At 45.1% G+C, this 12,116-nt stretch overlaps 1 long non-coding RNA gene across 1 annotated transcript in view; it reads left to right on the forward strand.

The window, feature by feature from the left end:
• The first annotated feature begins 7,012 nt into the window (after window positions 1–7,012).
• LOC145435518 (uncharacterized) overlaps window positions 7,013–12,116 on the forward strand; it is a 446,234-nt gene continuing 441,130 nt past the window's right edge. The window contains exon 1 of the long non-coding RNA XR_013913871.1: window positions 7,013–7,029. This is a non-coding gene — a long non-coding RNA (uncharacterized LOC145435518). The remainder of the gene's footprint in view (window positions 7,030–12,116) is intronic.

Genomic DNA, 12,116 nt, shown 5'->3' on the forward strand with positions numbered 1-12,116 from the left:
TTGGCCAGGCGGAGACATAAATGAACTATCACGTGACGCAAAATAGAATTGGTGGGTCAATTTCGAAAATCATCCAGCGTCCAGGGTCGGTCAAGTCGCTCTGACTGCGGTCGTATGTGCTGTACACACTAAGATAAGTGGTACCCATGCTGATGTTACCGACCCAGTGAACTTCACGTGCGGTTTAGAGTTAGTTGTGATGGCGAGTCCTCGTTTTGCAGAATATAGTTGATTGATATAATAAGTGCTTGTTTTGCAAAGCATAATTGATGAGGACTTGCATTGATTCGATTAAAAGGTTGGTTAATTGTGTATTTCATTGAATAGATTGAGTTCATTTCTCTCTATCGCCTGGCCGACGTATTACTTGAATTTATCCGCCCTAAGTATATGGGGGACCACGCAATTCTCACTTAACCCTAAACGACTAGGGGTTTACTATTACGTGATTGCTCAGGTGGGGTCAAAATGACCCCATCAGTTTATATGCTTCTTGTGTTACCAACTTCGCTGACCCGCTGTATAATAACCTCCTACAAGACGTTATAATGAGGAATCTTCTTCTTTTGAACCCAACTGTCTGCCTATTTCAAAGATTCCTCCTCAAGGCATGGCACCATAACACAAATGGCGAGGTGGGGTCAGACTGACCCCATCAGATCTGAAGGCTTGTGGTCATGCCTCATTGACTCCATGTGACATAAACAATGCGAAAGAGCCATGAGCAGTCGTAATCGTTCCGATTGCAATGAGGAGAAAAGTACTTAGTCTGCCCGCTATACTTTCGAAGAATAGTCTGACACATGCTCAGAGGTGGTCAAAGTAGTCGCCGTCGCTGCTCAAGTAGAAGTAGAAGTAACGCCGGAATTTCTACTCAAGTAGAAGTAGGAGTAAGTAGGTATTCTACGCATATTTTTGCCTCCAAAACAGAAAACGGTCAAGTAGAAGTAGAATTAGTCCAAAAGCATAACTACCTAAAAGGTAGCGTGAGTCGGGAAAATCTACTTCGAGTAATTCAAAAGGTAGAAGTACTCCGTTGGTGACCACCTCTGCATGCTCAATCAATAGCTCATAGCGGCGAGGTATTAGCGATAGTCAGCAACTGTATTATTCTGATTGATAGTGTATAGCACCATTTAGGATTACATGGATGGCAAGAACAATCCGACCGCACATGAAAATATGGATCGCGGATTTGTTCACCTGGGGTCAATTTTGACCCCAACCTTAGTGATGGCGGGTTGAGGTCATAATGCATTCACTATTTGTTACTTACTTCAGAGATAGGGGCGGCTAGGTCTGTATTGAGCGGTATGTGCTGCGGACCTTTGTGTGGAATCATCGCTGACCATAGCTTTGTCGAAAAACAGCCTATCGTATCATAAGCCCACGTATAGATATCATCATTCCATGACGTTCTAAATGCCGCAATCTCTGCCTAAGGAAACGTGCGATCACGCCTCGAAAGCTGCTAAATAGGGCAAACGGACTGGTGGTGATTAGACTACCAGACAAGCCGAGACAACTAAATTAATAAGGCTATAGCTGATAGGGAATTAGGACAACGCAATAATTCGGCATCCCTGTCTAGCTCAACTTAACGGAAGAAGAATTTGAGTCAGAATACAGTGAAACTGGAGAATAGCTCTAAAGTAGAAGCTGTATTCTTGTATTTCATTTATTATATACACGGATTTATTATACGGTTACACAAAATTTGTGTTAAGTTCCAGAAAGTAAAGACATTGTATCGTGATTGAATCGCTAAGTGTGCCCCTGAAATACCATCTCGGGGACTACGGATAGTTCATGTACTCGAATACAAGGCTGCGCAATTCCCACCTTATATACAAAAATGATTTTTCGAATAAGCATAGAAACTGTATTGTCTTTAGTGAAAGTCCACTCTACGTCTATTGTCTGTTGTGTTGAGATTATATTAAATCACACGGTATAAATGCAATTGAGGACGCACATTGTAGTGAATGATTTGTTTTAACGCCACAATCATTTACGAGAGTAATGTGGTCCAATTGCAATAGCCCTTCCGCCCGAAAAGTCGTCACAAGAAGGAGAAGATAGTAGCAAAAAGCGGGTAACTTTCCCAGACCCCCTGCCCCGTGAAAAACCACCCTATTCTCATTATTAAATGTTTTGCTAATCTATTAATTATATTTGAATTTTTAATTTACTTACATTTTTCCCTTTTTATTTGGTCCTCGCTACAGTCGGCTCCGCGAGATATTAGTGAGATATCTACGAGACATTTTTAAAACTGTTTTAAATTGCTGCTTATTTATTATATGTATATATATTATATTTTTTTTTTGAAATCCCGATCGTGACGAACGCACAATACATCAAGAATTTCATATAGATATGAAATTTACTATTATTGACTATATCTAAACCGCAAATGTAAATCTATGTAGAAGACATACTCCCATGCCTGCCTCTCGGCACCCCCCTCACTCCGTGGATACAAATGGCACCGCTTGGCACTTACCAAATGGTAAGAGGTGTCTTTTTACGAGTGTATGACGGTTTATATTAATTGAGAGAAATTAAGCCTATCAGGTGCTCACGTAATGGAGTTATGTAGATTGTAGCGGTCGCTGCAACGGCTTGTTGCAAGACACGCTGGTATAGTGCTTGATTGGAGTCGACGCTACAGCTTACAGTTCCTGTTGTACGCACTAGTCACTGACTAATGACCGCTCTGAGTATACTCTTGCAATCCTGATCACACACGCAGATCCAAGGAGCTTTCTTTACTAGCACAGAACAGCCAAATAGTAGTAATTAGTGGTCAGAAACTTGTAGATTTACCAGGTTCAAATCATACTGCGGTTCGATAAGAAATAGAAAGAATAAATGAAGCGAAATGGAGCCAATTGTCTATCTTACGACTGAAGCGCGACCGCGCCGACCTCTTATGCGGGCTCTGAGAACACGTGCGCCGCAGACTAACTGTGTCGTCACAGCTTGTGGTTTCGAGAGCAGGGATATGTTTAGATATCCCGGTTCGAGAGTGACCTATTTACGCTTTCGCGCACAACGGAATTGGGACAGTCATTTACATAGATAAATAATGAGCACGACTCTCGGCACTTCCTATCCAGTATAGTACTTTGGTTAACTATGGGAAAACCTCGCCTCCCACTTGACATGTTGTAAGTGTGCTGGAAGGGGTGTGACCGTTGATAATGCCTGTAAAAGAAAGGGGGGAAGGCTGGGATGGAGAGATATATTAAATTGTGTATATACGCGTATTGTATCATAGTATAATACCCACTAAGATAAAAATCCTAAAAAATAAAAACCTATTGTGAAAAAAAAATATAAAATGAATTAATCTTGAAATATGTACATAAGATATAAAAACTTACAAAAGAGAAAACTAAAGATAAAGGTTATACGGAGCATAAAATCATCTTCAAAAAAAAAAAAAACAATAAAAGAATGCCTTTGTGGGGGGCAAGATGTTTCTTTTGCGTTTACTAGGTTGCTTCATTTTGAGCGCCGTCAGTGGCTGTTTTTTTATTCAGTCCGTGTTGCGCTCAACTGTAAGCTGCCGGAAACTGTTACCGCACGTGATACATGCAGCCGGTTGACCGCAACAGCGCTAACATATGAGCTGTATAAAGCATGAACTCGACTTGCTCTGCGTGAAAAAAATACCATAGTAGTTGGACTGGACCTGGGCTTCGCACACTTAGAAAAATATCCAATCAAGCGAAAGTGGTCGATTTAAACTTTTCTATATGTGCATATTTAAGGTTTATTGCATCGATAACAAACGCTAAAATATTAGTATGTGCCTGGGCTTGCGTTGCAAAGAACCCGAGACGGAGCACCTAATATCGAAACCTCAAAAAGAGGACTTTATCGATCACGGACTAAAGTCGTTGAAATTTCTCATGACAACACAATCGTTAACAGATCATCTTTATGATATATTTAATGACGATTCCAGTCTACGATATCGCTATTGGGAAAGAAATAGCGGCTTCCAAACGTGCGACAGTGATTGGGCTGGTAAAGAACTCGATGAAAACGAGTGGGAAGATACTTACGCAGGGAGCCTTCATCCTGAAGGACCTCTTCAAATGGCGTTCGCAGATATCTGCATAAACTGGGTAAAAGCCTTGAAAATGGCGAACCCCGAGTGGGTAGAGATACTAAGTGATGAGAAGACTGAACGTAATCTCGTAAAATGGGTGATCTTCCCCGAAGTCCAGATTTATGCGTACGCGGAAACGCGTTCACTGTCGCTAGAGGAAGCTGACTGTCACTATATGGCACTGAAAGTATCGAAATAAAGCATTTCGATTCGATAAAATTTATCAAGTGCAGGAATTACGATAGTTAAAAGACCCCCGTATTTATGATAACGAAGATTGTTTGAAATCATAAGAATTGCGAAATTTTAAATATAAAAATAGGTTTAAAAAACTGGATATCCGTACCTTGATGTTAGATCCTGGATAAGACGGACAGATTTTCCAAAATGATAAGGATAGTATCCACAATAGATGGATGGAGATCCGTACCTTGATGTTAGATCCTGGATAAGACGGACAAATTTTCCAAAACGATTAGGGCAAATATAACAGATGGATAGATATCCGTACCTTGATGTTAGATCCTGGATAAGACGGACAGATTTTCCAAAAGTTTAGGGCTACTAATATAATGTACATCCGTACCTTGATGTTAGATCCTGGATAAGACGGACAGATTTTCCAAAACGATTAGGGCTAATATAATTAATGTACATCCGTACCTTGATATTAGATCCTGGATAAGACGGACAGATTTTCCAAAATGTTAAGGACAATATCCACAATGGATATAGATCGGTACCTCGGTGGTAGACCCTGGTGAAAGACCGACAGATATTCCAAAACGTTTAGGGCACTACCATAGCGATTTACAACGTGACTACGTTGTGAATTGCTATGGAACTACATAAGTTGAATAAAAATGAATATTATAACCGGAAATAATAGGCCTATAACATTAGGAATACCTCAGGCCAGTACTGCTAATATAAAGACCTTAGAAAAGTAACCCATGGTTGAATTTGTCCACACATTCGTTTTTCGAAACTGATGTGCCGATGATTGAGTATGACATTAGAATAAGACCCGCCTTGTATGCACATTCGTTTCACGAAATGGATGTGTCTGACAAGTGCACTTATGGCACCATGATCAGTACGTGCATGCAAATTATTGTATTTTGGCAACGTTACGATAACAAATGACGCAGTATTCTGATATGTGTGTATTTAATGTCCTCCCTGTGCGCATTGAGTGTATCTACAACTTATATGACAAGAAGAGCGTCTCAAAAACATGCCAATGATTTAATGACCTGCTCTCAATAAGACCATAAGACTGAATGAAGTGATGAAATGGCATGAGAGTATCGATATGAACTGGACATTCTGTTGGCATTAATGAACGGCTTGGCGGTACCAACTCTAAAATTACTATTCGACAGTCCCGCAAAACTGCTCCCCTCGATAGAATCTAGGGCTTAATGAAGTCAAATGAACGAGATGAGAAGAAATCCGGCACCATGAATCACTGCTCAGCAAGGACCAGCGAACCAAAGGTTGGAACGTGCCAAACAATGCCCGCAAGAAGTCGCGTTGAAGACAGCGGAGAAAAGAGGCGATCAAGACGGCTGCAAAATCAAGAAGAGATACGCAGAAGGATCGTTTCATCAGCAAGGGAGTTGAAGAAATCGGGTTCGAAATAGATGCACAAGACAAAGTACCCAAGCGTACAGTTGCCAAATACGTCCTTTACATACGATGATGGAGGTCGGAGAGGGTGCGTTTGGCGAACAACGACATGAATCTATCTGCGGCATGATGACGAGACGCGTGAGTCATAACAGGACATTGATATTTTCACGTGATGGTTACTTTGATGTATTATTGTATAGTGACGCCATTTTGTTCAAGCGCGGCCTTTACTGTATCTTTGATCAATACCATCAGGTTGCTTTAAAATGGCGCTAACATTTTATGTCGTAGATATGTGTATGGGTTAGTGAACATTTAATATGTGAATAATTGGTTGTTACTACAGTAATATGATAGCGAATACTATGCCTGTAGGCTTTACTTAGGCGTTATACACCGACCACGCCCTATGTTAGTGTCGGGACCCTTCACCCTAGCGGGATAGAAGCTTAGGATTAGAAATGGTTAGGGATTTCTTCAGAAAACCCGTAAAAGGGACCCTGGGTATCTAACAGTGTTCGAATAAGCAACACCTTTGTTAAGGGTAGTATCATCAAGTGCACTTTAATTGGCATATGGCCATGTTAATCGGGTCAACGATACAAAGTCCTTAATGTTGGAACCTCCCGGAGTTACGCGTTATAACTAGCTACGCACCCTTAGACTAAGCTAGGAACCTCTACCTTATTGGAGCATGTGTAGAGTTAAAGATTCGTGGTAAATCAGATCTATTATTTGTGAGACACGGTACATACGAATGAATAAAAAGCTTATATACACCGATACAAAGGAACCCAGAGATATAACAGATAGTGATTAAAACATTGGATCGTGCATGACTATTGTGATTGAATGGTGTGTCATGTAGCGATATGTCATGAATGAACTTTATGGCAGGAAAGGCCGACACATTCATTAGATGTGTAAACTAACCTCGGAGCTGCTTTACGGCAGGACAGGCCGTCACATGCATTATATGTGTAAACAAACCTATGAGCTATTTTACGGCAGGAAAGGCCGTCACATTATTTATATGTGTTAACAAACCCTGAAAGATACCACTTCGGCAGGAAAGGCCGTCGCATAGTTTATATGCGAAAACAAACCTTGGAGTATTTAAAATACATTTAATCGTGCATGAATATGAATAGGTTTAAGCTTTATCTTGTGTTATAATTGATGGATATTTTATATGCCAATTTAACCGAGTTTTGCTTAGATACCTCATTCTGTCTGCATGATAATGATTGGAGTATTTGGTTGTATTAAAGGCTTAATTACACGTTATATAAGACTAGTTTAGAACTCTGGACCTAAGGGTCATTGTCTGATACTGAAAGATACCACTACTGCAACTACTGCTGCTTCAATCAACACCCACGGACGTCGTCTGGACAATACAGCGCAATAGAAGGTCAACTCCTCACCGCGAAATAATCCGAACCAAGTGTGGACGACTCGCATAACAATCGTTATCGGAGCTGCACTATAAAGACATTATTGGAGCCATCGGCGAGATTATTCCGGTGAAAAAACGGTGACCTATTAATGTGCGCGAAGACGACCCTCGTGAGAATCGTGCTCGGAGTGACGGTAATCACTTCTGTTATATCTCTGCTAATAACGTTGGCGTCGGTCTACGTACACCTCGTGCCAGTATTCTTTCCCACGACAAACCCTGAAGGTCTCTCTAACGACGTCACTACAACGGCCGAAGCACTTGCTGTCCCACGTAACGGATTTGCTGTGGCAATCGCCAACGGAACCGAACCAGTTATCTTCGGAAGGTATTCCGTACCTACAACGCAAGGGCGAGTGATCGAAAACAACACAACCACGTCCGTGCGTAATCTGTTTCGAAACGGTACTTCCCATAACCAATAAAAGGTACGGGACTAAGATTCAGACAATCAACCGTTACATAAAATTTGCGAAAAATGCTAAAATTATTCAAAAAAAGGAATAAGTCGTCGAAGGCGGCAGGCGAGCTCGAGCAGGGCATCAAGCTACTGAAAGCAACACAAAAACGCCACGAAGACGTCAGACAACAAGAAAGACAGATGGCAAAAGACGTGGCTGAACAAACGAAGGTACTAAAAGAAGTCAAATCAACACTGCCCGAGACAATGAAGGGGCTGGAAAAGGCCAAGAAAGAAGTCAGGCGAGCTCAAGCCGACCTCAAAGCAGTATGCGACGCGACTTCGAAGGTTAGCGGGAAAGTCTCCACTGAAGTCCTCAGTGAGATTCTGAAATCGGAATTTGAACTGGGCAAAGCCCATGCCCAAGTGGTTGGAGATAAACCACCACCACCTTCTTCCCTGTCCGTAATGGCTACAACACCTCCCCCGGCGTATGATCCACCCGTTGGGAAATCGTCCAGGGCAACAGCGCCACTACCCACGTTTACAGTCCAAAAGGGCCTGGATTGCCATACCGTAACTACAGTCTACCCTACGTTGCCCGGTTCCAAGCCGAGGTCGCTATCAGATTCTCATCCAAAAACGACTCCATGTTTTCCGGTTTGGAATGGAACACGCCCCGAAAGACGAAGGGGGAACCCAGTCGATACACCCAGTCTATTTCAGCTGAGTAGAACCGGAACAGACACTGGACCAGATTCAGACGAGGACTATGCGCACGCTCGAGAACGGCTCGGAGCATGGCTCGACGATCAACGAGCAGCCGAAGGAACCCGGACCAGGACACAAGGTGCGGCCAGCACTCCAACAAGGCGCGTTACCTTTCAGGAAGGGAGAACGAACTACCGACAAGGCGAAAGCGAAGAGCCCGAAGATTCGGGGGAAGATACTGACGCCCAATTGGACAGACTAGGCAGACAAATAGCGGAGGCACGGGAGGCCATTCGGGAAACCACGCGGACGCTTCAGCGGGACTCTGGTCGGCCCAACCCAAGCGAACCCGCAGAGGATATGTCGGACATTGCTGAATACCTCAGATTACCTCGATACGCATCTACCCCAAGAGAAAGCGAAGGTAGATCGAGACTTCCGCGAGAACAACCGCCAAATGATGCCGTGAACCCGGTGTTGACTACGCCCGAAAGGTTCCAGTCGGAAAAGGAGATGCTGCAGCTAATGATGGACCCTGGGGATATGCCACTTCTAAAGTGGATGGCTAATACGATGAGACGTATACGACACGGTGAGGGCGGCACTGATACTGATATCATCCTGGCTAATGCCATGCAGAAGAAGTTGAGAAGTGCGGGTCGCCTCAAACAAGCTAATCAGCTAGGGAATTTCTTCAACACCAACTCGGGAAATGCAAAATGGGTCTCGGTCATGAAATCATTGTCGCTATCCAACCCGCAAGGCTTGGTAAACAATGAAAAGGTCATCAACGATTTCCGAAGGAACTATCAGTGGGAAGACGAACCTCTTCCGCTGTTGAATAGCGCCCTAAAACAACTAGAGATAGATATGGAAGCTGAAATCAAAGAAAATCCGGATGGGCTGCGACTCTTCCGCAACCTAAGGCAACGATTACCAGAAGCACTTAGGCTGCTGATGCGGGGATGGGATAGCAGGTCCTGGCAAGAGGTGGCGGAGGATTTACAGCTGTACTGGAATTCTGAGTTTTTGGATGAACAAGAGGTACGTCCCACCGCTCGAGAGACCAGAAAAACGCGTGAAACAATGTCACCCCTACCACCTGTGCACATATATAATGTTCAGCCTACAGGACCCATGATGCACAGTTACCCTACTCACGGGGGTGGAAATGGACGAATAAACACCCCTTCCCCACCGACTACACCGTCACTTCCAATGGTGCAACCACCCTCACCCCAACAACCTCCGCACATGATCGGGGGGACACCACCCAGACCGTCGGGGAATATGTCGCCACAGCAGCCCGTCGGCGTCGGGCAAGCGTCGCAGCCACGACGTGGCCCTCCTCGCGGCGCAAAGACCAACCGTTTTCCTACCAATGTAATGAGTGGAAATAGGTTTGGCAGACAGGGCCCGGCTCCCAGGGCCAAATCTTCCCGAACACAAAATGGGCGCAACGCATCGAATGGACCCAACGTTCCACCAACACGGAACTCCAGATCTCCTCAAACAAGTCAGGGGCCAAGTACTTCGAACCGGAGACCTCGGATGGTGAATACGCAGGACTCTGGAATTGGCGGGGACAGCCAGGAAATCACGCCGGCTAGCAGTCAGGAAGCCCTCCGCATCGCGGAGAGCCAAGGTGAGAGGTATAATTTTCTTGGGAACCCCAACATTTTCGCCCCTCTAGGCTTGTATCTGAACCCCCCTCAGGGGCAGTCCTTATCCGTATGTTATTATTGTAAGGCCCCGGGACACCAATCCCGTAATTGCGTGGCAAAATTCGTGCTTTGGCTAAATGAGGAGGTGATTGCCAAGGATGATACTTTAGGTTGGGTAGTTCGCAAACGAATACGACCGGTACCTCCGCGCGTAAAGGAGTCCACAAAACGCAACTGGGAGCCTTTCCTTGCAAGGAATAACATATTGACGGTCCCGGATCTCGACCGGTACCTTGCCACCCAAGGTTCTCCCTCTCTGACACAGAGAACTGCCTTGTGCGAGGCCTATTATGACTCTAGGCCAAAAAACAGAGATAGAACCCACTGGCATGATAGGGACCAATGGGGTCCTCAGGGACCGGCTGTACAACCGAACCAGGGCAATAGCCGAGTGGCCTGGACGGAACCGCTATATCGTCGTCCTCCACGTCGCTATGACGCCTCGCACTGGACGGATGAGGAACTTGAACAAGGCTTGAGACTCTCAAAAAACGACTGGGGGTGCTGATTGATCCGGTAAATCAGCTCCCAGACAATTTGTTACCCCAACACGCAAAAACTGTACATAATGCTTCTTTACCCCTATTTACATTTCTTGATACACCGGATAACCCACTACAGCCAGACTTTACGGAATTATTCGGCGGTCGGCTCTTGTATTTGGTTGACACCATAACGGGAACTAAATTCTTGGCCGACACGGGAAGCATCCCCAATTTAATAATGAAAAATGATGTAAAAACCATGTATCCCAAGAGCTGGGAGGAACGGCAACCCTTAGATATGAAATCACGCGGTATAGGGGGCTCTTCCCACGTTGACTCCTTGGTAATTATTGAATTCGATGGACTACCGGTTCCATTTGCGACCGGGAAAGGAGTCCCTCTCAATATTATTGGGTTGAAATGGATTGATCAGGTACAACAATTACCGAACATAGCGACTGAATTTAAAACTCCGTCTAATGCAAACGAAGAGTTGTCTTTAGTAACACTACATGACGAGATCTCGTGCGATCAACGGGATGGAACCAGAGTCGGAAACAGTCCTTGCAACGCTGCTACCGACGATGGGTTGATGGAAGCTGCGAAACAGATAAGCGTCGAGTCGGCGCGCCGGTCATCATCGCCGGCCGTCGCCGCTGGCGCAAGTGTCGAGATGGCAATCGCCACTGGCGCGGACGACGGGTTGGTAAATACCACTAACGTCGAAAAAAACCTACGGGAAACCCCTAGTGTTGGGACAGGTAGCTCTGCTGGCACTAGGCAAGAGAGTGTCGGGTCAGGTCGCCCTGCTGGCACTAACCAAAGACGTGTCGAGACAGGAATCCCTGCTGGCACCATTAATGAAGACGTCGAGCGCGGAATCCCGGCTGACGTAAATAAGGACCTGCACGAGAAAACTGGTCCTGAAAGCTCACGTGGATGCACTTGTTCGAATAACTGTAACAATTCGGCCCAAAGATGCATGACGACAGCCACAGTTATGAGTAATTTCCCAAAAGGTTCAAACGAAGCAGCTATTGTCGGTCAACCGGACGCATGTCCAGGCGCATCCGACAAGGAGTCTGGGGATTTTAAGATGCGCGTCTCCCCAGAAACAGGGCCCCCGGCGGAGAATGAGTCCGTCGGCGTGACGGTAGGTGTGGGCACGCACCGAGCTCAGAGGTCAGATTGGATAGGTAGGGAATCCCCGCTGACAACGAAGAACCTCGCCCTCTCTCCACCAACACCAAAACCCCGTTTATCACGTGATTCGCATCGGCCGATAACTGGTCCTCTTACCACGTACACATTACAACAAGGCACCAGTCCCAGCGTTAAGACGGAACTCGAAAGTCTCTGTGCACAATCGGTAGCACTGGCAAAGCTTCCATACAAACCTCCTGATCTAACGACCCCGGAAAATACCATCATTGCCGACGAAGTTTGGAAAGCCGTCTATGAGCCTTTCGCAGCTGAACTAGAGGACCTGCGTGGCCACTTACGAGCCCCTCAAGCCATGAAGTATAAGTGTGACATAGAACTCAGGGATCCCTCGACTAAGCCTTTTGTTTCTGGACCT

Source organism: Botryllus schlosseri, chromosome 3 (assembly GCF_051294905.1).
Source record: "Botryllus schlosseri isolate E-star chromosome 3, Bs_hap1, whole genome shotgun sequence".
Taxonomy (NCBI): Eukaryota; Metazoa; Chordata; class Ascidiacea; order Stolidobranchia; family Styelidae; genus Botryllus; species Botryllus schlosseri.